This window comes from Papio anubis, chromosome 15 (assembly GCF_008728515.1).
Source record: "Papio anubis isolate 15944 chromosome 15, Panubis1.0, whole genome shotgun sequence".
In the NCBI taxonomy this organism is placed as follows: domain Eukaryota; kingdom Metazoa; phylum Chordata; class Mammalia; order Primates; family Cercopithecidae; genus Papio; species Papio anubis.
The window spans coordinates 51,451,846-51,470,963 of record NC_044990.1 but is presented as its reverse complement, the minus strand read 5'-3'; the positions used below and the strand labels follow the sequence as shown (position 1 = coordinate 51,470,963).

The following is a 19,118-nucleotide window of genomic DNA, read 5'->3' as shown; positions in this document are numbered from 1 at the left end:
TGGAAAAAAAGGGGGAAAATTCATATTAAGGAATATTTAGTGACACAGGAAAACATTCATGCTATGTGTAGTGAAAGAAGGGAGTTTTATCAATATGTACCCACAAAGATGAAAAGAAAATACCAAACATGGATGTATTTTGGTGGCCTTCATTGGATGGTTAAATTATAGGTCACTGCTGGGCACGGTGGCTCACGCCTGTAATCCCAAAGGGAGGCCAATGTGGGTGGATCACCTGAGGTCAAGAGTTCAAGACCAGCCTGGCCAACATGGGGAAACCCCATCCCTACTGAAAATACAAAAATTAGCCGGGCATGGTGATGTGTGCCTGTAATCCCAGCTACTCAGGAGACTGAGACAGGAGAATCACTTGAACCCGGAAGGCAGAGGTTGCAGTGAGCCGAGATTGCGCCACTGTACTCCATCCTGGGCGACAGAGCAAGACTCCATCTAAAAAAATAAATAAATAAATTATGGGTCGTTATTCTCTTCTGGATACTTTTCAGTATTTTCTAGATTTTCTACAATTGCTATGTATTCCATTTGTAATCAGAATAAATATTTTAAATGAAAACATAAATATTACTTTCCTACAGTTAAGGGTTAATTGGAACTGTAGTAGGTGATGATCAAATGATTTTCCATTTGAAGCCAGTAAAGTGTAGCTACAACTTGCCAATACTCTGTACTGGGAAAACATGTAAGCTTTCTTAACCAAGCTGCTAGATTTTCAGGAATTTCACTGCAGAATGAAGAAGCTGAAGAGAGATTACAAAGGGGAGTCTGAAGTTCAAAAGGGATAATATAGGGAATGTCTGAAATGTAAATATGTTTTAATTCATTTCCTAAGTGATCAGCAAGACTTCCTCTACAATTATTTTTACTCTGTTATTTTGGGTTCTCATTTTACTTTGTTGCTCTGTTTTCTCATATTAAATAAAATAGGCTGTTTACACTATTTTGACAAAATGCATAGACTCTTAAAACCAGGTAAAGTTTATATGCATCTTTAAAGAGGTGTTTGTGTTTGGTTTTTTAAATTCTAAAATACTCACATAGAAGATTTGGCATGAAATAGTTTCAAATGGGATGTTACCTTTCTCTTTCTCTTTTTTTTTTTTTTTTTTTGAGACAGGGTCTTGCTCTGTCGCTTAGGCTGGAGTGCAGTGATGCAAACATGGCTTACTGCAGCTCCAACCTCCTGGGTTCAAATGATCCTCCCACCTCAGCTTCTCCAGTAGGTGGGGCCACAGGCCCCACCATGTCAAGCTAAATTTTTTAATTTTTTGTAGAAACGGGGTTTCTCCATCTGGCCCAGGATGGTCTCGAACTTCTGCACTCAAGCAATCCTCCTGCCTCAGCCTCTCAAAGTTCTGAGATTACAGGCTTGAGCCACCATGCCCAGCTCATACTATTGCTTCTCTAAGAGCCTTGTTCTCTTTTTTGGAACATAAAGTTGTTCAAAAGTTATTCCCAAATTTGGTTACTGAGATTTCAGAAATTAAAGTAGAGGGAGGGTGGGGGTGTTTGTCTACGAACATGATATTTAAAACATATTCTAGAGGCGCAGCAAGATGGCTCACACCTGTTATCCCAATGCTTTGAAAGGCTGACGTGGGAGGATTGCTTAAAACCAGGAGTTCAAGACCAGCCTGGGCAACATAGCAAGACCCCAGTCTCTGCAACGAGTAAAAAGAAGAAACTAGCCAGGTGTGGTGGCACACGCCTGTAGTCCCAGCTACTTGGGAAGCTGAGGCAAGAGGACTGTTTGAACTCAGGAGTTTGAGGTTACAGTGAGCCATGATTATGCCACTGCATTCCAGCCTGGGCAACAGAGTAAGACCCTGTTTCAAAAACAAAACATTTTCTATTAAAAATTCAGTAGACAGCTGAATTTCTAAGGACCCACCCCCCAGCTCCCCGCTGTCGTGACTACAACTCACACATAAAACATACATATACGCCAGTCTTTATTCTAAATTATTCGGCAGATTGGTACCTGCAAATATTTTTTGAACACTCTGTGTTCAGCAGTGGTCTGTGCAGAGCACTGTTGCAGGTCTTAGAAATACAAAGATGAATAAGATATAGTCCCTGTCCTAAGCACTGTAAGCATCACCTGATAGGTAACCTCACTTCTCAGATACGTTTCACTGCTTTCCTCAGTGAGGAAGGAAGTTCAAACTCCTCAGCCTGGGACCTTGTGCTGACCCCAGCCTATCTTCCCAACTTTGTATCTCACTATCCCTCCCCTGCTCTTCTCCCGTGAACCTTAGGCTCTAACCATATGGATTACTTGTAGTTTCCCAAAAGCCCCTCGGGTTTCCTCCAACTCTAATGCCTTTCTTTGAGTACATATGTCATTGATATGATTTGGCTGCGTCTCCACCTTAATCTCATCTTGAATTGTAGCTCCCATAATTCCCACGTGTCGTGGGAGAAACCCGGTAGGAGGTAATTGAATCATGGGAACGGGTCTTTCCCATGCTGTTTTTGTAATAGTGAATAAGTCTCATGAGGTCCGATGGTTTTATAAAGGGGAGTTCCCTCTCACGAGTTCTCTCTTGCCCGCCACCATGTAATAAGTCCCTTTGCTCCTCCTTAATCTTCTGCCATGACTGTGAGGCCTCCCCAGCCATGTGGGATTTTGAGTCCATTAAACCTTTTTCCCTTATCAATTACCCAGTTTCAGGCTGGGCATGGTGACTCACGCCCGTAATTCCAGCACTTTGGGAGGCCGAGGCGGGTGGATCACTTGAGGTCAGGGGTTTAAGACCAACCTGGCAAACTTGGCAAAACCCCGTCTCTACTGAAAGTACAAAAAATAGCCGGGTGTGGTGGCATGCACCTTTGGTCCCAGCTACTCGGGAGGCTGAAGGAGGAGAATTGCTTGAGCCCGGGAGGCAGAGGCTGCAGTGAACCGAAGTCATACCACTGCATTCCAACCTGGGAGACAGAGTGAGACCATATACACCACAAGGCCCGGCTGTAAGCCTACCTTTCTCCCAGGGGGTCACACCAGCTCCCCCAGAAAGAATTACCCTCTCTGTTGTTTTCTTCTCTTTCCCTTTGTATCCCCAGTAAAGCACTTCTCACCATCTGCCTTATACCTGTCGCCCCAAACAAGTCAAGTGGCCCTGTAGGGAACAAATGATCTTATCTTTGTGTTCCTCCTGATGCTTCCTAGGGTCCCATACAAAATAGGCAATCAATACTTGGTGAACTCCATCTTATTCATAATAGACATAAGAGGTAAAATTAAAAATAAAAGTTTGAGGTTAGGCACAATGGCTCATGCCTCTGATCCCAGCATTTTGGGAGGCCCAGGTGGGAGGATCGCTTGAACCCAAAAGTTCAACACCAGCCTGGGCAATATAGTGAGACCCCCATCTCTCCAAAATAAAGATAAATACATAAATTAGCTGGATTGGTGGCATTTGCCTATTGTCCCAGCTACTCAGGAGGCTAACGTTGGGAGGATTGCTTGAGTTCGGGAGGTCAGGGCTTCAGTGAGCTATGATGATCACACCCCTGCACTCCAGCCTGGGTGACAGAACAAGACCCTGTTTCAAAGTAAATAAATTAAAAATAAAAGTTTGATAGAATGTCAACTAGCAATGTAGAAGATATAATAGAGTTAGAAAAATGGCTCACGCCTGTAATCCAGCACTTTGGGAGGCTGAGGTGGGCAGATCACAAGGTCAGGCGATCGAGACCATCCTGGCCAACATGGTGACACCCTGTCTCTACTAAAAATACAAAAATTAGCTGGTCGTGGTGGCATGTGCCTGTAATCCCAGCTAATCGGGAGGCTGAGGCAGGAGAATCATTTGAACCAGGGAATCGGAGGTTGTAGTGAACCGAGATAGCACCACTGCACTCCAGCCTGGCGACAGAGCAAGACCCTGTCTCAAAAAAAAAGTAAAGAAAAGAAAAGAAAAGAAAAAGAAAAATCACCATTTTGCAACCATCATAGTATTAATTCAGGCAAGAATCAATGGATACCAAAATGACTGGATGAAATTCAGAAGAGGAACAGGCTATATTTACATAGTCTTAAGGTATTTCCCCCATAGATGAGGTATTAATTTAAATGGAAACAAATAGTAACAATGGAAGAGCCTGGCCTACACTACCTTAAACAAATGATCAAAATCAATATCACCATCAATAGGACAATCTGGCTGGGTGCAGTAGTTCATGCCTGTAATCTTAATGCTTTGAGAGGCTGAGGCAGGAGGATTGCTTGAGCCTAGGAGTTCAAGACCAGCCTGGGCAACACACTGAGACCTCATCTTTACAAAAAAATAAACCAAAAAAAGAAATTGCCAGGCATGGTAGTGCGCACCTGTAGTCCGAGCTACTTGGGAGGCTAAGGCAGGAGGTTCGCTTAAGCCCAGAAGTTCAAGGCTGCAGTGAGCTTAGATCATACCACTGCACTCTAGCCTAGGCAACAGAGTGAAATACTGTCTCTCTAATGAAAGTTTTTTTTTTTTAAAAAGGACAAACTGAGTTTGTCCTTGTCACATTATGAGTTTGCCACATTATGAGTTTCCCAATGTGAACTGAGAAGGATGCAAAATCAATATCCTGATGTGAACTGAGAAATAATAAGGAATTTATGTACATAAATTTCTTTAAAAAAAAAAAAGCATAACCTGAATCTAATCATGAGGAGAGATAAGACAAACCCCAATTGAGGAACATTCTATGAAAGAGTGGCCTCCACCCTTCGAAAAAAATGTAGATGTTGGCCAGACACGGTGGCTCATGCCTGTAATCCCAGCACTTTGGGAGGCCAAGGAAGGTGGATCACGAGGTCAGGAGATCGAGACCACCCTGGCTAACATGGTGAAACCCCGTGTCTACTAAAAATACAAAAAATTAGCCAGGCATGGTGGCAGGCGCCTGTAGTCCCAGCTACTTGGGAGACTGAGGCAGGAGAACGGCGTGAACCCGGGAGGAGGAGCAGCTTGCAGTGAGCCGAGACTGCGCCACTGCACTCCAGCCTGGGCGACAGAGCGAGACTCCATCTCCAAAAAAAAAAGAAAAAAAAAAAAAAGAATGAAAAAGAAAACAGAAAAAAATGCAGATGTTGTAAGAGAAAAAGAAAAGTTCAGGGACTGTTTTGTTTTGTTTTTTGTTTGTTTGTTTGTTTGAGACGGAGTCTCCCTCTGTCGCCCAGCCTGGAGTGCAGTGGAGCAATCTCAGCTCACTGCAAACTCTGCCTCCCAGGTTCAAGTGATTTTCCTGCCTCAGCCTCCCAAGTAGTTGGGATTACAGGCATGCACCACCACACCTGGCTAATTTTTATATTTTTAGTAGAGACAGAGTTTCGCCATGTTGGTCAGGCTGGTCTTGAACTCCTGACCTCAGGTGATCCACCTGCTTTGGCCTTCCAAAGTGCTAGGATTACAGGCGTGAGCCACCACGCCCAGCCAGGCACTGTTCCTTTTTAAAGAAATGGGTAATCCTGGGTTTGGTTCTAGATGAGGGACACAATAAATATTTTGGGGTAATTAGCCAAATTTGAGTATGAACTGTATATTTGATAATAAACCAATACTACATGACTGAACTTGACAATATAACTAGTTATGTAAGAGGGTGTCTCATGCCTGTAATTCAGGCACTTTGGGAGTCTGAGATGGGTGGATCACTTGACGTCAGGAGTTCGAGATTAGCCTGGTCAACATGGTGAAACCCCATCTCTACTAAAAAATACAAAAATTGGCTGAGAATCGGGGTGGGTGCCTGTAATCCCAGCTGCTCTAGAGGCTGATACAGGAGAATTGCTTGAACTTGGGAGGCGGAGCTTGCAGTGAGCCGAGATGGTGCCACTGTGCTCCAGCCTGCCTGACAGTGAGACTGTCTCAAAAAAAAAAAAAAAAAAAAAAATTCAACCAACCAAATAAAATAAAAATAACTAGTTCTACATAAAAGTATGCTTTTCTTTTTTTTTTTTTTTTGAGCAGTCTCGCTCTGTAAGCCAGGCTGGAGTGCTGTCAGCTTGAGATCTCAGCTCACTGCAAGCTCACCTCAGGAGATGCATGTTCTCTGCCCATAACACCTCCCAAGTGCTGGGACCCTGGCGCTCCATACCTCGCCAGCCTAGTTTTGTATTTTTTAGTAGAAACGAGACTCACCCGATTAGCCTTTCAGGATGGTCGATCTCTGAGCAATGATCCGCCGTCGGCCTCCCAAAGTGCTGGGATCAGGCTTGAGCTCCACAGCGCCCGACAAGAATATCCTTTCTTTCTAAGTATACACACCCTGATTATTCGAAGGAGGTAAAGGCTATAATGTGAACAATTAACTGTAAATCAGGAGAAAAAAGTCTGTGTGTGTGAGTGTCTGTGAGAGTGTATTGTATACATACTGAGAGATATAAACACACACAGAAACAGAGATGCAGATGTAGCAAAATATTAATGATTGGCAAATCAGGATGAAAGTATATGGGAATTCTCGGCCGGTAGCAGTGGCTCAAGCCTGTAATCCCAACTTTGGGAGGCCCGAGGCAGGATCGAGGTCAGGAGATCCCAGAGACCATCTCGCTGACAGGGTGAAACCCCGTCTCTACTAAAAGCCTAAGCTTAGCCCGAGGCAGTGGCCAGGCCTGTAGTCCCAGCTACTCGGGAGGCTGAAGGCAGGAGAATGGCGTAAACCAGAGTGGAGAAGCTACGATGAAGCTGAAGATTACGGCCACTGCACTCCAGCTCCCTAGGCTGACAAAGAGCGAGACTCCGTCTCAAAAAAAAGAAAGTATATAGAGATTCTCAAAAAAAAAAAAAGAAGTTTAGCCAGATGTAGGTGGGTGTGTGCATATGAAATCCCAGCTACTCGGGGAGGCTGAGGTGGGAGGGCTCGCTGAGGCAGTGGGAGGCAGGGTTGTAGTGAGCCGAGATCAGCCACTGCACTCAGCCTGGATGAGAAAAGAGCTGAGACTTGTCCTCAAAAAAAAAAAAAAAAAAAAAAAAAAAAGAATGCAGAATTTTAGCTATTCTTGCAACTTTTTCTGTAGGTTTGAAATCATTTTGAAATAAAACTAAAACAATAAAAAAGGAATAAATGTTTAGGACTTTTTAACAGATGAAATTGCTGTCTAGAAATAGTCTTCGAGAGTTTATATTTAAGAAGAGTTGAAAGTTCCTTGGCAGGCGGTGTCAAACCTGTAATTACTTTGGGAGGCCGGATGCGTGGATCAGGAATCAGGAGATCCGAGACCATCCTGGCTAACAGTGGAAACCCGTCTCTACTAAGAAATACAAAAAATAGCCGGGCGAGGTGGTGAGCCTGTAGTCCAGCTACTCCCGGAGGCTGAGGCCAGAGGAATGCGTGAACCGGGCGGGCTTTGCAGTGAGCTGAGATCCATTGCGCTCCAGCCTGGGCTACAGAGTGAGATCGCCTCAAAAAAAAAAAAGAAAGTTCATGAAGAAAACCTAGCACTAATCCCTGAAGCAATTCCATCTCAGTTCAAACACCTCACTTTCCTCTGTCTCGTCATTTCTCTGTCATGGACTCGTCATTTCTCTGTCATGATGGCCTTGATGTCTTGGGTACCACCACAGTTACCACACTTACCAAACTGTTTTTTGAGGCGGGTCTCCCTCTGTTGCCAGGCTGGGTGCAGTGGCAGGATCTCAGCTCACTGCAAGCTCCGCCTCTCGTGTTTACGCCGTTCTCCTGCCTCAGCCTCCCGAGTGGCTGGGACTACAGGCGCTCGCCACCTCGCCCGGCTAGTTTTTTGTGTTTTTTAGTAGAGACGGGGTTTCACCGTGTTAGCCAGGATGGTCTCGATCTCCTGACCTCGTGATCCACCCGTCTCGGCCTCTCAAAAGTGCTGGGATTACAGGCTTGAGCCACCGCGCCCGGCCCCCGAACTTGTTTTTATTCTGCTCCCATGGTGTGCAGTTTCTGCCATGCAGCACACTAAATGCTTTGAATGTATGTCAATGAAGACTACACACACACACACACACACACACACACACACACACACACACACACGAGGCTCCAGAGCTTTAAACTAAAATGTCAGAAAGAACATTACTGCCTTAATGTCTTTAAAAAATATCAGGATAGACCGGGCACAGTGGCTCACGCCTATAATCCCAGCACTTTGGGAGGCCAAGGCAGGTGGCTCACTTGAGGTCAGGAGTTCGAGACCAGCCCGGCCAACATGGTGAAACCCCATCTCTACTAAAACTACAAAAAAATTAGCTGGATGTGGTAGTGGGCACTTGTAATCCCAGCTACTAAGGAGGATGAGGCAGGGGAATCACTTGAACCCAGGAGGCGGAGGTTGCAATGAGCTGAGAACGTGCCACTGCACTCCAGCCTGGGCAACAAGAGAGATACTCTGTCTCAAAAAAAAAAAAAAAAAAAAAAAAAAAGGTAAACATAGTAGAGGCAGTGGTAATAATATGCACAACTCACACAATAAAATATCAATTTTATTTTAATGTAGTTTTGATTAGTTTTTCTTATTTTTTAATTTTTTGACAAAGTCTCACTTGTTGCCCAAGCTATAGTGCAGTGGCGCGATCTCAGCTCGCTGCAATCTCCACCTCCCGGGTTCAAGCGATTCTCCTGCCTCAGCCTCCCAAGTAGCTGGGACTACAGGCGTGTGCCACCATGCCCGGGTACTTTTTGTATCTTTAGTAGAGACGAGGTTTCACTATGTTGGCCAGGCTGGTCTTGAACTCCTGACGTCGTAATCCGCCCACCTTGGCCTCCCAAAGTGCTGGGATTACAGGTGTGAGCCACCGCCCCAGACCTGGTGTTATCTTTAATTCTGAAAAGCCAAAAAACCTGCTGTCAAGGATCATGGGGTCTGATCTTAGGGGGGCCACCGTTAAATCCCGACCTCGCGCACTGCAGTTGTGTTTGAGAAAGCAGATCTGAGGTAGCATGAAATATAGACCCATGTCAGGCGCCAGTTGGACTTTAAAGATATATCTTTCAAATGTGAAAAATACTAGATTCTTCTTTTTATGCCACCAGAAGGTTTTGAGGAAATGGGATCCTTAACATAGTTCACAACATTATTGTTGAGGTTTGGAACCCCAGAGGTAAGGAGCAGGGTGGCCTAATGACACACCTCAACAGAAGACAGAGCACACACAAAGGATGATTGAAGAGATGCCGATGCAAATTGACCACAGCATGTATGTGTGAGGCAGAAAGGAGTCACTGAAGATTTTCCTATGACAAAGTATTTTTAAAACAACCAACAGATACGTACTGGACTTCTATGAGTAAAAACACAGAGTCCAGACAAAAGCGAAGCTGCTTCACTTGAATAGAATCCCGTCTAGTTTAAGTTACAATATCTACACATGCAAAATACAAAACTTTATCATGTCCCAAACGCATGGTGAACCAGGAAGAGAGAGATCCCTGTGGACTTTGATACTTGGATTAACCCTTAAAGAAAGCACAAGACTCTGCAAGCTGCAAAATGGTAGATAGGACAAAAGCAGAGGGAATTCCGGCCAAAAACTGGCACGGTGCTTAGGGTTCAACACAGATTACATAAATTGATCAGAACAATTAGCCCATAAATGGATCAAATCAGATTTCTCCATGCTGTGTAAATAATTGATGTAATAAAGACCAGGAGAATTTCTAACATAATGGAAAGTCTTGTGAATCAGTGTGATCATAAAGTTAAAAGACATAGTGCAGTGACTCATGCCTGTAGTCCTAGCTACTTGGGAGGCTGAGGCAGGAGGATTGCTTGAGCCTAGCAGGTTGAGGCTACAGCGAGCTGTGATCTTACCACTCTCTCCAGCCTGGGTGACAGAGTGAGACTCTGTTCCCTGCCAAAAAAAAAAGTTAAAAGACAAGTGACCCGTCTCCCTCAAGTTCCTAAAATAGTAAGTGACTAGGAGAAATTATTTGCAGCAAAAGATTAATATTCACAATTACAAAAGACATTCTTTAAAAAGCTATTTAAAGAAAAAGATAATCTGGCTGGGTGTAGTGGCTCAGGCCTATAATCCCAGCACTTTGGGAGGCTGAGGCAGGAGGATCACCTGAGGTCAGGAGTTGGAGACCGGCCTGCCCAATATGGAGAACCCCTATCTCTACTGAAGATACAAAAATTAGCCAGGTGCAGTGGCTCTCATCTGTAATCCCAGAACTTTGGGAAGCTGAGGCAGGCAGATCACAAGGTCAAGAGATCGAGACCATCCTGGCCAACACGGTGAAACACCGTCTCTACTAAAAATACAAAAAAATTAGCTGGGCATGGTGGCACATGCCTGTAATCCCAGCTTCTCGGGAGGCTGAGGCAGGAGAATGACCTAAACCCAGGAGGTGGAGGTTGCAGTGAGCCGAGATCGTGCCACTGCACTCCAGCCTGATGACAGAGCGAGACTCCATCTCAAAAAAAAAAAAAAATTAGCCTGGTGTGGTGGTGGGTGCCTACAATCCCAGCTACTAGGCAGGCTGAGGCAGGAGAATTGCTTAAACCCGGGAGGTGGAGGTTGTGGTCAGCCAAGATCGCGCCACTGCATTCCAGCCTGGGCAACAAGAGCAAAACTCCATCTCAAAAAAAAAAAAAAAAAGATAATCCAACAAACAAAAATTAGGCAATGGGAGTAAATAGGCAATTCACCAAAAAGACATACAAGTGGCCAATAAACATATTAAAAGATTGTCAGCCCCCTGAGTATCAGGAAAATGTAAATTAAAACAGTAATGGAATAGCATTTTGTTCAACTGATGTACAAAAATGAGAAAGATTCCAGGAGGCTGTAGAGGAAACTGAAAGTCTCATAATGTTAGTAAAAATATAACCTCTTGTGGACTTTGTAAAATATATATCTGTACAGAGGGCAATTTCATGGATCTGTTAAATATAAAATTTCGGCTGGTTGTGGTGACTCACACCTGTAGTCCTAGCACTTTGGGAGGCTGAGGTGGGTGAATCACTTGAGCGTTTATATATATATATATATAATATATATTTATGTACTATATATTTATATAGTATATATTGTATATACTATATATACTATATATTGTATATACTATATATACTATATATTGTATAGATAAATATATATTGTATTTATAAATATATAGTATATAAATATATTATATGTATACATAAATATATAGTATGTATATATAAAAATATATAGTATGTATATATAAATATATATTATATGTATATATAAAAATATATAGTATGTATATGAACACACACATACACATAAAAGTGTCATACACTTTGGCATTCCACTTTTAAGAATTTATTTATTTATTTATTTATTTATTTATTTATTTATTTTTTTGAGACGGAGTCTCGCTCTGTCGCCCAGGCTGGAGTGCAGTGGCGCAATCTCGGCTCACTGCAAGCTCCGCCTCCCGGGTTCACGCCATTCTCCGGCCTCAGCCTCCCGAGTAGCTGGGACTACAGGCGCCCGCCACTGCTTCCGGCTAATTTTTTCTATTTTTAGTAGAGACTGGGTTTCACCATGGTCTCGATCTCCTGACCTTGTGATCCGCCCGCCTCGGCCTTCCAAAGTGCTGGGATTACAGGCGTGAGCCACCGCGTCCGGCCAAGAATTTATTCCTTAAAATTATTCAAATGTGCACAAAGACAGGCATAGCAGAATTATTGCAGCACTGTTTGTAATAATGACAAATCAGCAGCCATCTAAATATCCAACAGTAGGTATGTAATGATGAAGTAAATGACTAAGTGAACTCTAGTACATCCACACCATGTACTACTATTCAGCAATTTCTTTTTTTGGAGATGGAGTCTTGCTCTGTCACCAGGCTGGAGTGCAGTGGCATGGTCTCGGCTCACTGCAACCTCCACCTCCTGGGTTCAAGCCATTCTCCTGCCTCAGCCTCCCAAGTAGCTGGGATTACAGGCACGTGCCACCACGCCCAGCTAATTTTTGTATTTTTAGTAGAGATGGGGTTTCACCATGTTGGCCAGGCTGGTCTTGAACTCCTGATCTCGTGATTCGCCCGCCTCAGCCTCCCAAAGTGCTGGGATTACAGGCGGGAGCCAACAAACCCGTCCTATTCAGCAATTTTAACATAGTAAAGTGGCTATATCTGTACTGACACAAGAAGATCTCTAGGCTGGGAACGGTGCCTCACGCCTGTAATCCCAGCACTTTGGGAGGCCCAGGCGGGTGGATCATGAGGTCAGGAGTTCAAGACCAGCCTGGCCAAGATGGCGAAACCTCATCTCTACTTGAAATACAAAAATTAGCTGGGTGTGGTGGCTCGTGCCTGTAGTCCCAGCTACTCGGGAGACTGAGGCAGGAGAATCGCTTGAACAGGGAGGCAGAGGTTGTAGTGAGCCGAGATCGTGCCACTGCACTATAGCCTGCTGGCAGAGTGAGACTCCATCTCAAAGAAAAAGAAAAAGAAGATCTCTAAAGGCAAAATAAGTGGGGAAAAAAAGTCACTAGGTAACACATATTTCATGGTGCCATTTATGTAAATAATTTATATGAAATATACATTGTCTAGAATGGCTAACCTACAATTGTTAACAATTTACTGGCAGGGTGCCATTGCTCATGCCTGTAATCCCAGCACTTTGGGAGGCTGAGGCAGGCGGATCACTTGAGGTCGGGAGGCAGAGGTTGCAGTGAACCGAGATCATGCCATTGCACTTCAGCCTGGGTGACAAGATCAAGACTCCATCTTCAAAAAAAAAAAAAGTTTTTACATTAGACGGTGTTTGTAATAATGAGAAATCCATGTAGTCACAACTACTTATGAGGCTGAGGCGGGAGGAACTCTTGAACCCAGGAGGTTGAGGCTGCAGTAAACTATGATCTCACCACTGCACTTGGGCTGGGTGAGAAAGCAAGATCCTGTCTGTAAAAAAGAAATCAATAAATGGGCCAGACATAGTGACTCACACTTGTAATCCCAGCAGTTTCGGTGGCTGAAGCAAGAGGGTTGCTTGAGGCCACGAGTTTGAGACCAGCCAGGCCAACATAGCAAGACCTTGTCTCTATTTTAAAAAATGAATAATAAATTAAAAAACAATAATGCAAATAAAGTAAAATAAAGATACAAAGAGAAAGAAAGGCCTTGTGTTTACCTGTTTAAAAAATGTTCGACCCTCACAATAACTGAGTTTAGTTTCTTAATCTACTCCACAGATGCTGCAAGATATAAAGCTACTGGCAGCAGCGCCTGAAAATAAACCAGCAGAATGATCAATGTGATGCTTGCTATGTAGCATTTTACAAAGTCAGTTTAGGAAAGGAAATCTGATCCTTTCAATTTTCCTGCCCAATTATTTTCAGTTGATATATCTCTGGAAAATCTCTATCCCTTCCACCATGAATATTTGATTAGGTATATTCATTTTTTTCCTCCATAAAGCATCTTATTTTACACTTCGCCTTGTTTGTTTGGTGAGGTGGTTAAATGTGTGTGTTTGTATGACCCTGGTAATATGTCATCATTGGAATTATAATATGCTAATTTTTCAGACATTTAGAAATACTTAATACCAGTGCTACCTCAATTCAGTGATATCAGTATACAAACACACTGGCCATTGTGACATGTGGCAACAAAGTCCAGTATGTTTAATGTTTAAGAAGCCAAGTCAGCCGGGCGCGGTGGCTCACACCTGTAATCCCAGCACTTTGGGAGCCTGAGGCAGGTGGATTACAAGGTCATGAGTTCGAGACCAGCCTGGCCAATATGGTAAAACCCTGTTTCTACTAAAAATACAAAAATTAGCCAGACGTGGTGGCGGTCTCCTGTGGTCCTGGCTACTCCGGAGGTTGAGGCAGGAGAAACGCTTGAACCTGGGAGACGGAGGTTGCAGTGAGCCAAGACTGTGCCACTGCATTCCAGCTTGGATGACAGAGCAAGACTCTGTCAAAAAAAAAAAAAAAAAAGAAGCCAAGTCACATTTTTTTTAAGATGGGGTCTTTCTTTGGTACCTAAGCTGCCGTGCAGTGGCGCAATCATAGCTCACTGTAGCGTGGAACTCCTGGGCTCAAGCAGTCCTCTTGCCTCAGCCTCCTGAGTGTAGCAAGGACTACAGGCGCATGCCACCGCGTCTGTCTGGCTAATTTTTAAAGGTTTTTGTACAGACAAGGTCTCTCTTTGTTACCCAGGCTGGCAAGTCACTTCATAGGAACTCATGTTTTGCAAAGATACAGGCAATAACACATTTTTTATGATAGCTTGGTAAATCCCTTAAAAGGGAGAGGTTTATGGAAGAAATGATAACGCTCTAACTACATGTGTGTGGTTAACTCCGTTTCAGCCATTCAAGGTAACTTCTACCTATATTTATGGGCCTGATTGCATAATGTATGGAGTTTGCAGGAAGTACCTGGAAGATAAGGTTACACAGACAAGTTATTTAAGTTTGAATATAAACCACAGCTCATGCTGGGAAACTAGTTTGTAGACAATTTTGTAACACAAGTGAATACGTCATTCATTTTCTTTTAATATTTTTCTTATCGCATAGTTAACATTAGGAGATTAATCATTGTTTGAATGTGCAACATAGTAAGTTAACAGAAAAATGTGGCATCAGGGATTGATTAGCTGAAAAGTCAGTGAGTTACATTACAGAAGTGAAGATAAAGACTTGATATTTAAACCATCCTAAACAAATGGATGATTTGCATATATGATGATGTCCCACTAGACAATGGTTTTCTTCATGAGTGTCATTCAGTAATAAGACTCAGGTCTACTGACAAATATTGCTTCATCAACATATCATTTGCTGCAAGAAATGACCTTTTATGGTTAATGTGTAACTGATTACTGTTCTTCCTCTATAGTAGCCTACATTTTACAGTAGAGAAATACACTGTGTACACTTAGTGCCCTACAACACTAAAACATGTCAAATTGTGGTGGTATACCTTCACATATTATGATATTTGGCATTATGCAATGGTTATGGCACATTTGCAGTGGGTTCACCCTGTGTTTCAGCTCTTGTTGTATGCAATAAAACTTTTGCCATAATAGTTAGATACTTAGAAAAATCAAGACTATTTTTCTTGCAAATTAAGAAAAAAAGAACTAAAACCTCTCATGAAGGCAACAGAGGTTTGAAAGATAATGTACGTAGAGGAGAAACTACTCCATTCTAATGAAAGCAAATTACCCTAAAATCTTTGGTGTGGAAAATTAAAACTAATGATATGTTCACATTGTAATGCAAAATTGCCTGTAACCTATTTTCCTAGTGCGAGATGCAGCTTTTTTTTCAAACATAAATAACGTGTCCATTTAATAATTTACTTTTCTCCATTACTGCAAAGAAAAAAAAAAAAAAGACATTTACAATCGCCACCTTTCTATTCCATTAATTGTCAAGAACAATCCAAGGGAGTTCTGTTATTTTCCCTGTGATAATTTTAACAGATCGAACGATTTCTTTTTAACAAGTTTTCATATATCTGAGGGCTCTATCTTTTAAATGAATGTAAGTAAAATGTGCCACCTTATTAAGTTGGAAATGACCTGTTATCTGTTATTTCTTGACCTTGCAGAGGTTTACAGTGACAAGTGAATTAACCAGGTGAGGGAGAGTGTTTGCTAGTGACTCAGTCACACTCTATTGTGTGGGATGGCACCTAGCAAAGCATTTAGATTAGGCTGGGGAGGGAACGAAGCTAGGTACACTCTCTCCAGCTTTGGGTAAACAGGATTATTGTTTTCCGTCCCTGTTGTTTGGAATGAATGCAATGCTGCAAAGCTAATTGCTGCCATAATTAGGAAAAAAAACCCAAAAACCAAAAACCAAACCAAAACAAAACAAAACAAAACAAAAAACAAGAAGAAGAAGAAGAAGAAGAAATGACTTGGAATGTGTTAATTCAGTATGCTTTAAACCTCAGAGATATCATTTTTCCTCATACGCAGGCAAGGCTGGCCCTATTCATAGCTCTTTAAATGATAAGTTTAAATGTTAACATAATATTGAAAAAAAATGCTTGGAAGGTAGCAGTTGGTAAGTACTTGGTGTATAAAATGCTGAATGGTGGTCATTATTAGCACTGTAACCAGGTGAGTAGAAAAATCCCATTCTGGGACTTAATACCATGAACAGTAACAAATGCAATCAATTGAAAGCTTCCTCTTAGAACAGGCCTTGCTGTGTGCCCAGGCTTTGCCACATACTATTTCATAAAATATGCAACTTTCAAACCACCTCCACATAAGATTTCACTCTGCTGTTGAGAAATTCTTCCTCATATCTAACTAAATCACCCTATCTGCAGTTTAGCAATTCTGTTTCCTCACATCTTCAGCAACATCTAACATTCTGTATTAACATATATCTTCTGCCGGGTACAGTGGCTCACACCTGTAATCCCAGCACTCTGGGGGGCTGAGGCAGGTGGATCATGAGGTCAAGAGATCGAGACCATCCTAGCCAACATGGTGAAACCCCGTCTCTACTAAAAATACAAAAATTAGCCAGGCATGGTGGCTTGTATCTGTAGTCTCAGCTACTCGGGAGGCTGAGGCAGGAGAATCACTTGAACCCAGGAGGTGGAGGTTGCAGTGAGCCGAGATCGCGCCACTATACTCCAGTCTGGTGACAGAGCAAGACTCCTTCTCAAAACAGAACAAACAAACAAACAAACAAAAATCACACACACAAACAGACAAAATAAATACATATATCTTCTTACAATAAAAAACTCAGCCTAATACCACAAAATCACAAAATGCACATAGAAGAACTGAAAAAAAATTTATCCCTCCATATGGTACTTATGTACTCTAACTGGACTGTTGGTTGCAAATTTAAAAATAAAATGTGGGAATTAGAGATTGTTTGAGTTGTGGATTCCCATGTGCTGTTTCTAAATGTGAAGTCTTCGTAAAACAGCCTCCTGAGCTGCCAGCATAATTACGGTGAACAGATTAGCAAGGACATCTCAGTTAAGGCTCTGCATGTTGTTCTTTGCTTTATAGGGAAAAATTAAGCATTTTTAAGATTTAAATCTTATTCTTCAATAAGATAACTTTTTTGACCTACATGAACGTTAATGGAAGCACTAATAATTATAGCTTTTTGCTGCTTGGCCTAAAACAATCTTTCTACTATAATTAGATTTGAAGGGGAACTAGGAAAGACTTTCCATAAAACGCTGTCACAAATTCCCTCCAAAACTGCTTGCCTGTAATTAAGGTGCATTTACAGATCTGATATTCCTTAAAAGAAACATTAACATCACAAAGACCAATTATTCATGGTCAAACAAAGGGGATTCAGATTCTCTGATCAAAGCAGTAATCTCTTTTACAATTGTTACTTTTGAAGTATCTTCAAACAGAACAAACACACATTGACTAGGTAAACAGGTATAGCTGTGGGCTAATTTGTTGTTTCCAAGATCAGATTGTTTTCCCCCAAGACTCAAACATAGTAAGGTATAGACTGTTTTCCATTCCAAACCCTAAACTGCTGATGCTAAGGAGTAACGTTAAAAGGGAAAAATCTCAAATATGGTTTTTACTATTAAAACTGTTGTAAAGATCATCATATATATCATATATATTTTTATTTATTTATTTATTTATTTATTTTTATTTATTTTTTGAGACGGAATTTTGCTCTTATTGCCCAGGCTGGAGTGCAATGGCATGATCTTGGCTCACTGTAACCTCTGCCTCCCAGCTTCAAGCGATTCTCCTGCCTCAGCCTCCCATAGGCCACCACACCTGGCTAATTTTGCATTTTTACTAGAGGTGGGGTTTCACTATACTGGTCAGGCTGTCTCAAACTCCTGACCTCAGGTGAGATCCACCCACCTTGGCCTCCCAAAGTGCTGGGATTACAGCATGAGCCACTGCGCCCAGCTGGTCACCTTATATTTTTAATATAATCTTTACTTTTTCTCAAAATTGCTTGTTTTAAAAAATGTCAGCAAGCTTTTAAAATGATCAACGGCAGAAAATTAGACATTACAGGTGGTTACGTGAAAGAGTACTGAATTTGGTTTGCGAAAATTTGAATTTGAGTTTCAGTTTCACCTTTCTCCAGCTGTAAGGTGTTGAGTACATTCCTTAACAACTCACACCTTTCCCTACAAATGTAAAATCGGGCTAATAGCACATCTCTAGCTAGGCTGTGGTGAAGGTCATATAATGGACACACCAGGACAGGAGTAGGCCTATTTTAAAAATTAAAGCATTATCCAAATAGTATGGAGATTTAAATAAGAATAAATGGTTTTTTTGTTTTGTTTTGTTTTGTTTTGTTTTTGTTGGTTGGTTGGTTGGTTGTTGCTGTTGCTGTTTTTGAGACAGGTTCTTACTCCATCCCCCAGCCTGGAGCACAGAGGTCTGGTGTGATCATGGCTCACTGCAGCCTCGACCTCCTGGGCTCAAGTGATTCTCCTGCCTCAGCCTCCCAAGTAGCTGTAACTATAGGCATGTGCCACCACGCCCAGCTATTTTTGTTTGTTTTTGGGTTTGTTTGTGTGTGTGTGTGTGTTTTCTTGTTTACCAGTTTATTATAAAGGATACTATAAAGGTATAGATGAATGGGCAGCTGAAGAAGTACATAGGGTGAGCTCCAGCAGGGTCCCGAGCATAGGAGCTTCTGTTCCCATGGAGTTGGGGTGCACCACTCTTCTGGCATGTGGATGTGTCCCCAACCTAGATGCTCACCAAACCCCTTGGCTGCTGCCCAGTGCAATGCTGTAGCCTCATAATGGTCCTTAGCATGAGGATTAGCCCTGCCTTCTAGTAACATGACAGCAATCTCATGCCTATTTTTGAAAGCTGCATAATGTAGGGGAGTGCAGCCATTTTGATTGACAGCATTCACTTGAGCACCTTTTCCCACAAGGGTTTTTACAATCTCCTCCCGGCCAGCAGAAGCCGCAATATGAGAGGAGATCAACCTGCATCACCTTTGTCATTCACTGGCACTCCAAGAGGCAACAAAAATTCAACAATTCCTGTATGTACATCTGAGCATGCCCAGTGCATGCCGTTCTGCTGTCCTGGTCAGTGCTAGTAGTTAGGGATTTATCAGCCAGAATACTCTCCTTGAACTCTTCCAGCTTCCCACAGTAGGCCAGGTTGCAGACCATTAGGTTAGACACATACCCCTACAT

The 19,118-nt window shown here is 42.4% G+C and overlaps 1 pseudogene; it reads right to left on the bottom strand.

The window, feature by feature from the left end:
• Positions 1-19,118, bottom strand: part of LOC103879316 — a 24,018-nt pseudogene extending 4,900 nt beyond the window's left edge.